This window comes from Podarcis cretensis (genome assembly GCF_951804945.1).
Source record: "Podarcis cretensis genome assembly, chromosome: 13".
NCBI classification, from domain to species: Eukaryota; Metazoa; Chordata; class Lepidosauria; order Squamata; family Lacertidae; genus Podarcis; species Podarcis cretensis.
Genome location: NC_137182.1, coordinates 49925188 through 49930089, shown reverse-complemented (window position 1 = coordinate 49930089; position 4902 = coordinate 49925188). Strand labels below are relative to the sequence as shown.

Here is a 4902-nt window from a genome sequence, read left to right as displayed (position 1 = left end):
CTTTGAGGATGTCTAGGGACATAATTGTCAATGGGAGTTTAGTTGCCTTGCTGTGTTCGATCAGGTTCAGTAGTTTCCTGATGGGGTCTGTTATATTGCGGCCAGGGACAAAGCCAGTCTGGTCTGTGAATGGTTTCAGAACTCACAGGGTTAAAGAGTTCTGTGTGACGTCCCTCAATTCCTGAGGCGTGACTAGAGGGAGTGGTCTGATTCCACTGTTTGTTTGTCTCTTCTTCCGAAGGAGACGGTAGCAGCCATGAGCGCTAGAAGTCCAGGGAGAGTCTGAGGAGTTCTGTTTTGTTTTACTGCTTGAAATGAACACTGTCAAATAAACACACTAATGACTGGGTGTGTTTGAATCTTCTGAAAACACCGAGAAGCAACAGCTCCGCTGTGTTTACTCTGCAATTCATGGCGAACGAGGGATCGGCGCAGCAGGAGGCACAGCTAGAGGGAAACGTGCCGGGCTGGAGATCGCTTAAAGCTACGGCTAATTGGGGTCATAAACCAATTAGCTACGCCACGACTAATATTAACTATTAACTTGTACAATCTCCAGAGGAGGGAAGCAACTGGTCAGAGTTGCAAAGGGGCAGAATGATCTCTTTATTCTTAAAACGCTATTAACTTGTGTACAAAGATTTTTAGGCGGTTGGCCAAGATTGATGTGAATATCTTGTAGTCTTGGTTTATTAATGAGATTGGGCAGTATGATTCTACTTTGAGGCTGTCTTTTAGTGGTTTTGGGCCATACCCATGTATTTTACAGGTGTGTCTTCCACTGCCTCCCGCAGTTTGGTCAAACTCATGTTGGTAGCTTCGAGAACACCCTAAATTAGCTATTTAGGGAGGTCTTCAAATGTGTGGACTGGGCCACCAGGGCAAGTGTCTGAACCTTCATCTGATAGGAAATGTTTTGCAGCAGTGGGCAACAGATAAAAAACGTGACATTGAGGAGGGTCATATGGCAGAGGGAGGGAGAGTGAGAAATGTCCTTATTTTCAAATGAGGAATGTTGGAGAGTATGCATACAGTGTACTCTGCCTCCCCATTTTATCCTCAAAAAACCCTGGTGAGGTGGGTTATTTGGATAGACAGTGACTAGCCAAAAGCATTCTAGTGAACTTCATGGTTATGTGCTACACACACTTTGCTTCTACAATAATCAAACTTCAATACAATTTTGCAGGGAGATTAATCCGTTCCCCACTTCTTTCCAGAACCCACCCACCACCTCAATCAAGTGATCACATCAAGAGATATCTGCGAGTTTGCTCACTTTTATTCAGCCTTAGGCTACCTAATTACATGGATATTATTGAATCTGAGAAAGGCTGGCGAGGGAAAACTGGGATAGGTTGAGAAAGGGGTGTGCATCACTTTTCACCCTGGGATTTCTCCTCAGGCCTCTGGGTGGGCTCCACGGTGCCTGCTGTGCGGGTAAACATACAGGAGTATGAAGTGCCGATGTTCCAGTCAGAGTAGGGGACAACCACCTGGCTGAAGACCAAGAGGGAATCCTTGATGCTGCCCTTCAAGACTCGGGGATTCACATGGCGACCTTCAAGGAGGGCATTCTTCACCCACTGGACAGAAACGTCACTTGCATTGAGCCCAATGACCATGCCGGTGAGGATTGTCTGTGCTCGCTGAAGGCTGCTTTCTTTATGGTTGGCGCGATAGAGGTTCTCATGGAGACCCTTCCCTTTGTCTTTTTAAGTTTTGGGGTGAGGAAAGTATGAGAGAAAGGGAGAGGCAACAGCTATTAATTTTAGACATACTTGATGGACAACATTTATGACACCATTTAGTGCTGATTATTTTCTGCTGGATTCTCTGACAAACATTTTTAATCTGTAGATAGAGGGGTGTAAATCCTTAATGAAAGCTTTAAGGAGCAAAGGAGATTTAACTGAGGTTCTTGTGTGTGTGGACCTGAGTAGGAAGATCTGTGGCACATACATGGGGCTTCCTTGAGCTGGATGAGGACACGGTGGGATAGTGGAGATTCCAGGAATATTTACACAGCTCCTTCCCCCAACATATATAAAGAAAGCGCCCAGCACAAAAAGCATCCCAGCCTTCCCAGAGAAGGTATTGGTCGAGAACTGTGTCGAGAATTTTTACCTTCAGGTTCATTGACTTTTGTTTGGGACTCAGGGAGGGATACTCGACAGACGTAGAGGTTCTCCTCCGAATCGTCTAGTGGTTTAAGGCTGAAGTGTGCTGTGCTATCAGTGCTTGCACTTATGATGCCAGAGGTGTTATCTGATTGGCCACCTTCCTCCCACGTAATCGTCATGTCTTTGGGGACAAAGCCAGAGATAGTGCACACCAATATTGCACCTAAGGGAACAAAATAGATAGACAGACAGACAGATGAAATTCCTGGTTTTTTAATGACTTTATATTACTGTTTTTATGGTTTTTCTGATATTGCTTTACAGTTTTTATGTTGCTTAGTGCACTATTTAAGATTTCAGCAGCTTAGAAACCTCTACTTTTCATCTCCATCCTTCCAGTCGTGCTTTTGTCTGCCATCTGTTCTTCTCTACACCCCTGTGATTTCCCTTCTTTCTGACCCTCTTTCCCATGCATATTCTCTTTTCGTGGAATCATAGAATTCCAGAATTGGAAGGGACCCCAATGCTCATCTAGTCCAAGCCCCTGTAATGCTTACTTACTTACTTCATCAAAACTTTTCTAGGCATTACAAATATAGGGCATCCTAAAACATTTAAAATATATACAAATAAACAGCCATGTAAAATATATAATGATGAGGAATTTCATTGGGATTTCTTCCTGCTAAATAGTGCCATATAGCACTCCAAGAGATACTATTAACAAAACCTCAGCCCCACTTGCAGTTAATTCCAGGTTAATTGGATATTTTCATTGTGCCCCACAAGGGGGGGTAACATGAGTTTGCGTAGCAGGTTGTAAAATGGACAGTAGAAAAGGATATGTTCTACAGTGTCTGGCACATACAAAGAACATCCACAATGTCTATCATTTCTGGAGATGTATAAAAATCTGCCCTTGACAAAAGTTGAAGGAAAAACATTCAGTCGGGCTAAGATAAAGGTCCTGAGTTGGACAGAAATTATTATTTTTGAGAAATGTGACCCTGTTATCTCGGGAGAGCAAATTATATTTACACGTGACTTGATGTTGTATCCTCCCAATGTACCTTAATCTGTTTTGACTATTGCAATACACATATTGCTCACTCAAATTATACAAGGGTTTCAAAATCTGATTTGAATACCAATAGATCTGATTTTCCTATGTAAGAGCTGGAACTTCTGGATTTATCAGAGTCCGTAAGTAGGTCAGAGAGTAGACTCAAAGGCTGGCAACAAAATGGAAATGCAACCCGTATTTTATAGTGCTAGCCCACACCCAATATTCCACCGTGTGTATACCTAGTTCTGCACACCTTGTCTCATACATGATTGAACTTGGGAGTCCCAGGAGACGTCTCAAGACGGATGTGAGGGTGATCCGAATGAGACATCTGTCACCCCATTGATCGCCAGGGCTGATCTGACTGACCTGGCTGGCTAGGCAGGTGTCCCCATGTTTCATGTGCGTCCCTCCCTAAGCTGCACGCTCGGTGGAAGAGGAAGACTATGCCAGCTAGAAGGAGTGTACCGGTTCTTCAATCAAGGCTTGATGATAGCTGTGCTCCCTGTATAAATAGAACCTCCCTGATAGAACCTCCCTCTGTAATGCAGGAATCTCAGCTAAATGATTTCAGCTACATAGTTTGTGAGAGCCCTGCCTTCTTTGCCCCTATCAGAAGAATGTCTCTTCTGTCCCCTAAACTTACAAAGATTGCAGCACACAGAAACAGGCACTTACAAATCTTAATAAAAGGGTATTTGTTTTGGAACCATGGGATCTCTCCCTTTGGAATGACTATCCTTTTTACTGCTGGCAAATAAGCAGAAAAGTTGGAGTAAGAGAATCCAAGGGTTGTTATTGCTCTGTTTCTAAGGGTGGTTCCAGATGCCCAGATTTCAGGTACATGCCTGAGAAGGCTGCAAAGAGGAAGGAAAGAGAAGCAAACTCACCTGTATCAGCCTGGGAAGAAGTCAGTGGCAGGCTGGCCCCGCAAAGGAGTCCCACAAATGGTAAGAAGATCTTGGCCCACATTTTAGGATTCAGTGTGAATGGCATGTGGGCCACCAGGCCTGCTTATATAGCATCCTGGTGAGATATGTTTCCCATCTGTAGCTCCACCCAGACAATCCAAGAAGAGGCTATTATGTGAGGTTCTCGGAAAGTCCTTCCACGAACTTGAGTGTAATTGGGATTTGTGGGCAATCCTTATAGCTATGGGGAAGTTCGCCTATTGTTATTATTTAATAACAATGCTATTTATCTAGTATAGCATCTAGATCAAGGGAAGCAATAGTGCCACTGTATTCTGCTCTGGTCAGACCTTACCTGGAGTACTGTGTCCAGTTCTGGGCACCACAATTCAAGAAGGACACTGACAAACTGGAACGTGTCCAGAGGAGGGCAACCAAAATGGTCAAAGGCCTGGAAACGATGCCTTATGAGGAACGGCTAAGGGAGCTGGGCATGTTTAGCCTGGAGAAGAGGAGGTTAAGGGGTGATATGATAGCCATGTTCAAATATATAAAAGGATGTCACATAGAGGAGGGAGAAAGGTTGTTTTCTGCTGCTCCAGAGAAGCGGACACGGAGCAATGGCTCCAAACTACAAGAAAGAAGATTCCACTTAAACATTAGGAAGAACTTCCTGACAGTAAGAGCTGTTTGACAGTGGAATTTGCTGCCAAGGAGTGTGGTGGAGTCTCCTTCTTTGGAGGTCTTTAAGCAGAGGCTTGACAACCATATGTCAGGAGTGCTCTGATGGTGTTTCCTGCTT

General features: G+C 44.1%; 1 gene segment (V, D, J or C); it reads right to left on the bottom strand.

Moving 5' to 3' along the window:
* Nucleotides 1-1264: 1264 nt before the first annotated feature.
* LOC307202266 (Ig gamma chain C region-like) lies at nucleotides 1265-4235 on the bottom strand. The segment is given in 3 exons: nucleotides 4080-4235; nucleotides 2128-2346; nucleotides 1265-1711 (listed from the first exon to the last, which is right to left on the bottom strand).
* Nucleotides 4236-4902: the final 667 nt, after the last annotated feature.